This window comes from Lepisosteus platostomus, chromosome 1, assembly GCF_059453375.1.
Source record: "Lepisosteus platostomus isolate fLepPlt1 chromosome 1, fLepPlt1.hap1, whole genome shotgun sequence".
Classification (NCBI taxonomy): domain Eukaryota; kingdom Metazoa; phylum Chordata; class Actinopteri; order Semionotiformes; family Lepisosteidae; genus Lepisosteus; species Lepisosteus platostomus.
This window is the reverse complement of record NC_142611.1, coordinates 55,203,524-55,214,888: the sequence shown is the minus strand read 5'-3', so window position 1 is coordinate 55,214,888 and position 11,365 is coordinate 55,203,524.

The window sequence follows — 11,365 nt, the reverse complement described above, 5'->3', positions numbered from 1 at the left end:
CTTCGCTCAGAGTTCAGAGCTCAGATTCTGAGAAACATTAGCAGTTCGTGTTGAACGTTGGCGCTGTCTTTTGTGGGTTACATTAATTTTGTCTGTATTAGTTATTCCATGTCATATCTTTATCGTCAACGTTGTAAAGAGAGCGCACTATTTTTTGTGTCCCTCCGTGTGTAATTGCGGCAAAGTGTTTCACCTTTAAGGGTGCTGTTGAGAGTGTACATGGACTGCAGAAGTACAAGCGCACTGGATAGCTTGTCAATCCATAAAGTCTGAAGGATTGCGTAGGAAAGCTGGTTCTGATATTATCTTTTTATAAACTCGACCCCTTTCCTAGACATTCCGGGATAAAATAAACGGCTGCAGTCAGAAATGTGGGCTGCTTTTCCCCTACCATACATATTTAGCATACTGTAACTCTTAAGCAGCTCTACCCAGTGGTAGAAAACCCAGTGGGCTTTTCAGCTGAACTTTGAGGGCCCGTTTTCAGGAGCATCTGATGCGAAACGACAGACTGAATCCGACCACCAGTTTTCTAACCGCTTGTTCTCAACCCAGTGTCGCAGGGGAGCCGGAGTACGTCCCAGAAACCAATGGGTGTAAAACAGGATGCACTCTGAATGGGAGGCCAGTCCGTCGCAGGACACACACAAACGCATTGTTTCATTCGCACCAGGGGCAATTCTCCCGGAAGCCCGTTAACCTACCAAGTATGTTTTGGGGCTGTGGGAGAAAACCCACGCAAACTCCACGAAGATAGAAAACCAGGTCCGGACTTCAACCCAGGTTCCCAGCGCTGCGAGGCAGCAATATCAACCACTGTGCCTCAAGACGTAATCTAAACAGTTGATAGAAATTAATTGTGTCTTCAAATTAAATACGCACTTCATAATTATAAATAATTGCTTACAATTACAAAGCGCTTTTCTGGACACTTCACTAAAGGCGTACAGCTTCAAGCACGTTAACGAGGCAGAATGCAGGTTCTATATTCATCTTAAAGCCCAGAAACGCTCACGGACACCTGGAAATTCAACCACACGAGGCGGGCAATGTGTGAGCAGGTGTTTAAAAGTCAGGTAGTCAATGTCTTTCTTCCAGAACTTCTCGTAGACTGTGCTTTCTGTCTCTCTTTTTGTATTTCGCTCACATTTCTTTTTTTTATATCTTGTCCAATATTACCAACATTGATGTAGAGCCCCTAGACCGGCGTGAAAGAAGCTGCCTGGGGGTTTTAAGTGAACGACCAGACTCCCTGCTGACCCCTGTCGGCGAAGATCAGTAAATGATTGAATTCACAGCACGGCCACTAGGTGGCTCTCTACCGTCAGAAGAGTGAATGACTACGTCGGTCAGTCTGTGTGGTCTGAGTAATAAACTTCTTTAACAACGAGTGTCCTTTTCAACCTGTCATGCGGTTCATTGTTCCTCTCTGCGCGTATAAAGGAAAAGGGCTGGGCAACCACTTTAATGAGATGTGTAAATGGATGGCAGATGCTAAGACCAGACTCCTGTGAAAATGTCTGGAAATTCTCCATGCTGCACTCTCAGTGAGATGTTTATTTAAGAAGCTAAGAGGACAGCGGCCTTTGATCGAGTATTGCCCACATTTCTCTCTTGTTTTGTCCAGCTACTTGCCCACGTATCTTATGGGCTCCTTGAGCTGACCAGTTTGTTGACAGTTAGGGTTAGTATATTTCTAAGATCACCTTTATGATCAACTTTATGGTTCTTTGAAAATTACTACATTGAAAGGTAATATATAAAAATGATCATGCTAAATAATTGTATAATTCTTAACTATTATACAGCACTTTTCATCCCAAAGGAAACCAATGTTTTTCACATATAAAGTTTATGCAAAAGCTCGGGCAATCCTGGTCAAACTGAGAGTTTCATAGACTAAATGAAAAGACGCTAACACAACCTCTGCAGGGTACAGACTTAAACATGACATATTTCTGCACATTTTAATGCACAATTACTATTTATTTACTGAATTTAACAGATTGGAAAAGTTAAAAAGTGAATGTGGCATGTGCAAAAATTTGGGACCCTGCCAGTCAATACTTAGTAACACATCCTTTGGCAGAAATCACAGCTTCTAAATATTTCTTGTAGCCAGTTAAGAGTCTGTGCTCTTGCTTTAGGATTTGTTTCCGCACTCTTCCCTCCAGAACTCTTCTACCTCAGAAATATTCTTAGGTCTTCTTGCACACACTGCATATTGGAGATTTCCCCACAGACTTTCAATAATATTAAAGTCTGGGGACTGTCACGGCCATTCCAAAACCGTAATCTTTCCCTCCTGTTTGTACTTCATGATTGATTTTGAGGTAAGTTTTGGATCTTTGTCTTGCTGAAATATCCAAACTCTTTTCAGCGGCAATTTCTTCACTGGTTCTGGGACATTATCATCTAGGATGTTTTAAAAAAAATTTGGTTGAATCAATTCTTTCTTCCACCCGCACAATATTTCCTGTGCCAATGGCTGCCACACAGCCACAAAACAGAATAGATCCACGCCCATGCCTCACGGTTGGCGAGGTGTTCTTCAAATGCTAAACCTGTTGTTCTCCAAATGTATCTTTTGTACTTGTGGTCAAAAAGTTCATTTTTTGTTTCATCAGTCCACAGCACTTTGTTCCAAAATGTTTCTGGCTTATCTAAGTATTGTTCTGCACACTTCAGACGTTGCCTTTTGTGATGGAGTCGCAGGAAAGGTTTCCTTCTGATTACTCTTCAATGCAGATCATTTTTGTGCAACAGGCTGTGGACCACTACTGTGTTGTCAGCTAATCCTTTCTGCAGGTCCTTTGCTGTGATATGGGGGTTCTTCTTTGCATTCCTGACTAGTCTACAAGCAGTTCTATCACAGGTTTTTCTGGGTCTTCCAGATCTTGCCTGGATCTCAACAGTTCCCCTTAACTTCCGTTTCTTAATGATGTTTCTGACAGTGGAAATGCCAAGATATATGTAGATATCTTTTTATAGCCTTCCCTTGCTTTGTAAGAGTCAATTATCCTTATTTATTTAGTCGTGAGTCAGATACTTAGAGGAGCCCATGGTTGTTGAGAGCAGGCACAACATTCTGGGAGGTTAGAAGGGTCAGAGTATTTATTCAACTCTAGAGTTGTCTTCACCAGGCTTAACTTAACGACTAACGAGTCAATCAAGTTTTGAAGCCTCAAAAAGTATTGTAACGCAACGGGGGCTCAGGCGGGCGCCCTTGCCGCATCTGGTCGGCCCAAAGTATAGGTGGCTCGAACCCGGGACTTCCGCGTCTCTCTGCAGCGACCTAGCCCCGTGAGCTAAAGAGAGATCTCTCCACAGCCCAGTAGCTGTGGTCCTGCTATCACAGGGAAGGGCGGTGACGTCACCCGCTCTGGTACGCCGGCTCTTACACACAGTGCTTGTCGGCCGTAAGCGTTACACTCTCCCCCGCTTAAATCGCCGTCCCCGGCGAAGGGCTATCCCGCCCCGCTTCTGACACCAATGTAACGCAACGGGGGCTCAGGCGGGCGCCCTTGCCGCATCTGGTCGGCCCAAAGTATAGGTGGCTCGAACCCGGGACTTCCGCGTCTCTCTGCAGCGACCTAGCCCCGTGAGCTAAAGAGAGATCTCTCCACAGCCCAGTAGCTGTGGTCCTGGGAAGGGAAGGGCGGTGACGTCACCCGCTCTGGTACGCCGGCTCTTACACACACTGCTTGTCGCCCGTAAGCGTTACACTCTCCCCCGCTTAAATCGCCGTCCCCGGCGAAGGGCTATCCCGCCCCACTTCTGACACCAATGAAACGCAACGGGGGCTCAGGCGGGCGCCCTTGCCGCATCTGGTCGGCCCAAAGTATAGGTGGCTCGAACCCGGGACTTCCGCGTCTCTCTGCAGCGACCTAGCCCCGTGAGCTAAAGAGAGATCTCTCCACAGCCCAGTAGCTGTGGTCCTGCTATCACAGGGAAGAGCGGGTGACGTCACCGCCCTTCCCTGTGATAGCAGGACCACAGCTACTGGGCTGTGGAGAGATCTCTCTTTAGCTCACGGGGCTAGGTCACTGCAGAGAGACGCGGAAGTCCCGGGTTCGAGCCTCCAGTCGGGATGGGGCCGACCAGATGCGGCAAGGGCGCCCGCCTGAGCCCCCGTTGCGTTACAGTATTAATAAATCAACTGGAAGGGTGCCCAAACTTTGGCACAAGCCACATTCACTGTTTTTTTGCAATCTGTTAATTTCAGCAAGTAAATAGTTATTTTGCATTAAAAATGTACATAACCATGTCATGTATAAGTTTGTGTCCTGCAGAGGTTTTGTTAACTACTTTTCACTTAGAGATTCAGTGAAACATGCAATTTGACCAGGGTAGCACAAACGTTTGCACACAACTGTAGGACAGGACCAGCTTTATCACCCTCTTGGGTGCCACACAGTAGCCCCACTGCACAGCCCATCAGGCAGAAAAGAGAGGTATTCCTTCACGGGTCAAATGAAAAATTAACTTAAGGGAGAACAGACTGAACAAGCAAAGAGCGGAAATTAGCTAGGACACCAGGGTTAACACCCTTACTCTTGCAAATAGTGGACTGTGATATTTAATACAATACAATAATACTTTATTGTTTGACTTTTCAGAAATCTGTTTTACATGCAAGCAGCTATGCTTTACACAGAGACTTAGAAAACATATAAAAGCAGAACACATAAGCATTGCGTTTTAAAATAAATATAACATATAAGTCATCAAACCATACATAGTCCTTACACACCACTCCTACAGGAATCCACATAGATTACCAGAACCTGTAACTTTACTTTTGCCATAATCACCATAAACACATATAACCACACATTACCACTTCATTTTTCCACTGATCGCACTTGTCCATAAGATATGGATAAAGGTATTCCTCATTATGTTACGTCTGCGTTGAACTCTAACTGCATTAGTTTGCATTCTTCATGTAGAACATGGGGGATCATAGAAGTTACTAAACTAGAACAGATCTGATCTAAAGCAGGTAAATATAGCTCTAACAGAGCCCAATCCTGTATATGTGGTTGACCTACAGTATTTAAATAATAACCCCTGTGCTACCTCCAAGTCATGGCAAATCAGTACAGACTGGGCACTGAAGATCTGAGTTTAGCAAGATCATGGCGAGCAGTACGCAGGCTTAAAATGGGAGATATTCTATCCCCATTGTAGTTGATTATTAGTAAATGATAGTAAATGGTGTCATACTGCACAGCAGAGACAAGTCACGGTGACTGATCTGCTGCCCTTTCAAGCCATTTCCTTTTCTCTGACACAAGGAGCTGTAGTGGAAAGTGTGAGTGCGTTCATTAGAGGTCTCTTTCATTGCCTGTCAGTGTTTTTTTTCCAGTTAATAGCACAATTGTTTCTTATTACAGACATTCCCCTCCCTCCTGTAACCAGGCCGCCTGCACACAGGTGTTCATAGTCTATAAGCACTACTACAAGAGCCTTAGAAGTCTCAAGACCGAGTTCATGTGCTGTACAGCTGAATGCTTTGTAATGCAGGAGTACATTTAAGAATAAAACCTGGCAGGGCAATCTCATTGTGCAGCTTTAAGAATTCTGTGTTTTCATTGCAGGATATTTTGAAAATAGATGTAGTTCTTAAAATAATCAGTCAAGCAATAGATTATCATGCTATATCCAAGATTGTATCATAATAAGGAAATACTTAAATGTGATCCAGAGTTTTAGCTAAGTAAAAATAAAGTTTCTGGGCTTGGGGCATCTTAGGTCAAATGGATATGGTTTGTTTTAATGGGGAGTGCCTTACACAGAATGAGCAATACACTAACTCTCTCAGAGCGCTGTTTAAGTGCTGTCCTTTCCTGGGCAGGATCTCTGGGGGGAAAAGCCCCGTTTGACTTGGTAAAGACCTTTCCACATCAACGCCACAGGACCATACTACAACCCTCATTATTAAAAAAAAATCCCTTACAGTACAGGAGCGAAGACTCTCATAGTCTTGCACACCGTCTCTCAGGCCCACTCTGACCCACAGCACACCCGCTCTGGCCAAGACTCATCCCTGACCTTCTCCTCATCCTCAGTTAATCATAGCAGCAGTGGGGCTGGGGGAGCCTCTGTCCTTCTGGAATGCAGTGTGTAATGAAATATACTGTAATTTGCACATATGTTGGCACAGCAGTAATAACAGTGTATATGCAAAGTAAGCTGAGTGGCATTTCGTTTTCTATTGCTCTCTTCAGGTCAGAGCCTACCAGAATGCAGCACAGAGGTAAAATCAAACAAGCATGTCAAACAGCACATACAGACAAAATCATCAGCATATAGGTACATTCAATGAAAACTATTGCTTCAGTTCCTCAAAATCAGACACCAATGGAGTACAGTAGTTATGTGAAAGTGTCCTGACTCCTGTTTAGATCTACAATGTAAGATATTCTCAGTGGTCAGGATATGTTAGATTTTCCTGGGATTGTATCTCTGCTTTGTTGAGACAGAACCATGAGAACTTTGATGTCCACGTTTGCAAATATATATATATATTCCTCTGCCTGTGGAAAAACTCACTGCTCTAACAACAATATTTTGAGTCCTGCAACTTTGTTTATCTTCTTTGTAAGGGCACAATCAAGTCCCATGATAGTGCAAGTTGTCAACCAGAAAAAAGTGTTTCATTATCATTTTGTAATCGTGGACAGAAAAGTAATTTATCAAAGGTCATGGACGCATTTCTCCAATACCACCCAAGATGAAACATCCAATGACTAACACCTAGTTGTTAATAATAAATAACTCCAGTGTGCTGGTTAGCCTGTTGATAGTACGGGTATTTTGCTTCAGGATGATCATCCAACTGCATGGTGCAGATATGGTTTAAAAATGCAAAGCCCCACAAAGGCACAGCACAGAAGTCAAGGCTTTTTACTGCTGAAATGCTGCACTTTACATTTTTTTATAGCGTAGCCCTGCAATTTGCATAAACTTTGTGTAAGAATTAAAATCTTTGGCTGGCATTAATGTCTGCCTGAATTACAACTCCTTAAGTGCTCTGAGTTATAGAACGTGCAGGGTGCACCACTCCCAGAATGGCACAGGGATTGTTTTCTGATTCTTTTCCAATCTGGGCTTTACAAATTACGGACCTAGGTAAATTTCGATGTAATTGAACCAATGCAATCAGAATCACAGAGCCCAGCTCTTATGATGCTAGTGATTTAAAAGGGCTGAAATGAGCTCTTGGACTCCAGTACCTCAGTTGTGCATCAGTGCTGTGGAGCAACATTTGGAAAGCCTTCTTAAATAATGGAAATAGTGGAATTTAATTCCGCTCCAAAAAGTAGAAGAAAAGGCTATGGAGCCTCTTCAGCTGAATTAATTTGTGCTTGGTGAAATAACTCTTTGCTCTAACCTCTTCCAAAACTAATGCTCACTTATTAATTATTGATTTTTTTCAAGCAGAGAGAAAGGGCCTCATGCCTGAAGAGGGCTTAACGCCCAACACATTGTGTTTTTTATTTTAAATTTCTGAGTGGCATTTAACTTTACTTTTCCAAAACACTTTAGTTTTTGCTCAATGGAACTGTTTTCTAAAGGAGCTGATATTTTCTAACCAATTAAAATTTTACCCAAAGTGCTTTCTACTCTCTCAATGGAAGTCCTTCAGCATAGTTCTCACATATTGGAGCCAGAGAGGTCTTTTCATAGTCAGACACTCAAAGAGGCCTGTTGACTTTCATTAGGTTCCATCCATATTCCAATTGTCCTCCATCTGGGCTCATTCGCCTGCTCTTCAATGCTATCCAGAGCACAGCTCGTTACAATTCACACCTCTGACATGGACAGCGAATCCCAATGTTCCATGGAAATGATTGCAGGAGAAAACTGCACCATTACCATCAATGGAGGTCTTTTGAAAAAATAGCTCAGGAATGGCTAGTGAATCACTATGGGGTAAAAGTATCTCCCCAAATCATAAAGCTATAAGGACAAAGAATTAAGGTTTTGTTTACCCAAGACAGATATTCTGGAAGGTTAAGAGAAAAGGATGCAAACATATAATGTTTTTTTCTATGCTGAAAGGTAAAAAAATAGAAACACAACATTTTGGCAGTGGAGCATTCTTCAGGTGGTGAGGAAGTCTCTGAGTCTTACTTAGTAAAGGAAAAGGTGTTGAATTTCAGATAAAATCCTTCAGGAATGATATTATTACGATGACATCTGAAGAGTAATTGGAGGTGGTTAGAAAGTCTTGTCATGGAGCAGATCACTATGCAGAGACAGAATGCCAGTTTAGTGAGAGAAGGAAGCAAGGAGCCCAGAGAGAAGGAGAACATATGACAAAGAGAAAGATTTAGTGGAAGGGATACTGGGTTGCAACAGAAATTGATTGAAGATGTTTAAGTACAGTAGGCAGCTGTGTGTGCATGTGTAAACTGCACATGAACAGGTAAAGGTTCATTCCATGCTGAAACAATGTTTTGGCTGTGGAGCTGAATATTCTAAATAGTTCTATTTAGAACCATTGGTTCTACACTGATATTCTGTACTTTTTCCTCATATTCATCTTTCCATCTTTAAACCAAAGTTCTTCAGTGTGCATTAATATAGAGATACAGTGATTTAAACATATGGAGGTTACTGTATGTTGCATCATCCCAATATGCTTTGCAATACAACAATCAAGCAGAAAGAGAAGGTAAATGCATATCAAAATAGGAAATTAAAGAGAATTAAAAATAGTCAGTGGGTGGTATTGTGTTGCATTGGTTTACACTGATGCCTCACAGTTCTGAAGCACTGGGATCAATTCCTGCAGTGCTATCTGTGTGGAGTTTGCATGTTTTCCTCAGGTTTGTGTAGGTTTGTGTATGTGTAGATTGCTGAGGTGTGCTCACAAAGTGTAGGGGAATAACAGTTCTGTTGTAGTGAGCTGTTCAAGCTCTTAAAGGGGAGCAACACTAGTTTGAATCTTATTCTGAAATCCACAAGAAGCCAGACCAAGCAACACAAATAAGTGATGTACTTGTCTTTTTGGTTAAACTCTGAGCAACGTCTGAACTTGTCCTGAACATGTTTTTTCTTGTTATTTCATTAGGTAGCTAAGCCAATTGAGCAGAAATTTGCATTAACAATGACTTGGAGCCCCATTTACACAGCAGGATAACTGCTGGAGCAGCAAGAGTGAAGTTGTGCTCAAGGGCACAACAGGACTGTACCACGGGGGCTCAGAACCCACAGCACTCCACAGTGCTAAGCACCCTCTCTTTTCACACAGCTGTGGGACCAGCCTAGGTGATCTAGCAAGACCCTCGAGGCAGCGGTCACTCAATAGAGTCAGTTTAAGAATAATCAACATGAGTCATTGGTGAAACAATGAAGAAACCAAAACAAGATGCATTTAAATAAAAGTGGAAAGCTGAAGTCCCACCCAGAGCCCTGTCTAGGTGCATGTATAGTTCTTTTGCATCTCTCTTTTTATCTTTTAATTGAGTTTTAATCATTTTGTGACAAAATTCAGTGAGATCTGAATTCATAAGGACAACATGAATATTTCAAAAACCTTTCTTGGTTTAAACCTACACAATTCTGCAATCCCCTGAGTGCACAAAGTGGAAAAATGTGTGCTCTTGTGTTATCTGTTTTGGCGGAATGAACCTTCTCCTTCTGTTGTTCTATGGCTCTAGAAAACTTTGCTACAATAGTAAAAGGAGCCATGAACCACAATAAGCGGTCAGTAAGCAAGAACTTTTTACTGTTCTTACTGTTATTGTGTGGTCAAACCTAAAAGAGAGATGAAAGTGGGGATTAAAATGACAAAACAAAATGAAACTAGGAATGTGTTTCTGATATTTTAACTGACGCTGTGCACATAGTTAACCAGCAGGTCAGAAACGAGATGTGATGCCCACTGTTATGTTCATTAACATGAACACTATGTTCGGAACATGAGTCACTGGGAAGTTGTGGGTTCACATCCCAAGTGGGGTGTTGCTGGGGTACCCTTGAGAAATATTCCTCACTCTGACCACCCCATGAAAATGCCCAGATGTATAGATGGGTACGAAACGGGTAACTTTGAATAATACAATCCATAACCTCTTGAATGAGACTGTGAGACGGATCTTGGCTGTAGGGAGAGTGGGAAGGGAGCAGTGCCTTTGGTCTTGATTGTTGCTACAGGTGGACTTGGCTGTGATATATCTGGGTGGCATTTTTCATTTTGGCATCTTCATTTCAAGGTGGAAAATGTAATATTATCACTATATTCCATGCTGAAAAAAAGAAGAAAGAAAACACAACGTTTCGGCCGTGGAGCCTTCTTCAGGTGTGAGAAGAAGAAGAAGAACCTGAAGAAGGCTCCACAGCCGAAACATTGTGTTTTCTTTCTTCTCTTTTCAGCATGGAATAAACCTATTACTTGTTCCTTTGCAGCCTATGCATGCTGACGCAGCTACCCACCTGAAATATTATCACTATTGCTGTTGTTCAAAGTACATTGTTGTGATTATATTATACTACCTCTGTGGGGATTTTTAGGTTAAAGCATACAAGCAAAGTAAAACTCCAAACTCTATTCGGTATCCAGCAGGCCTGTTTTGGAATGATTAAAAAATGGTCTGTGAAGAAGACATTGGCCTGCTCCTACAGTTGCAGGCGTTTTTGTGTATTGGAGCCAGACAGTGAATTCACATCCCTTCAGTCTCGGATGGCTCTGATCATTGTCAATGTCTCGAAGGACTAAAGCCTCTACTTTCCTCACATTTCCAACATTACAGCCTCATTTGCATCCTTACAGGGGTAATGACAGGACATTCCACCCGCGCCTCTGCCCGAGGCGCCGAGCGTTCTGCGATGTGATATTATATGTAAACTCATTAGAGTTTAAAGTGTAAATGAAAGTAATGGTTTTGTCTTCAATTGCGTGGTAAAAATCTATTAAGAGTGTTGATGATGGCGATAAATAGTCCCTGCAGCAATGAAACCAGTTCAGCAGGGCAAAATAGAATACGTCCAAAGAAACAAAATAATTTTAGGGGCGGCCTTTATTCTGCGCCGTTTAATCGCGTATATTTCATTTTCAAACGTAGCTTTAGAATGTTTTTAGCATGCCATGTTACCTGTGTGTGTTCAAAAGGAAAAAGGCTCTATATTAATAGAGGTGTTAATAGGTTGTTATTATTAGAAATTGATGGTAATGGATTCAATCATGTCGGAGTGCATCGCACACGGCCATTAAAAAGTGCGTTTTGTTTCGCTTGGTTTTCAATATTTTCCGCCGTCAACACACAGCATTAATGTGCTACAATTTTATTTTTTTTGAACTTCGCAACGTTAAAGATGTAGGTTTCGCTCAAAACGTCAGGTAACTCCCACG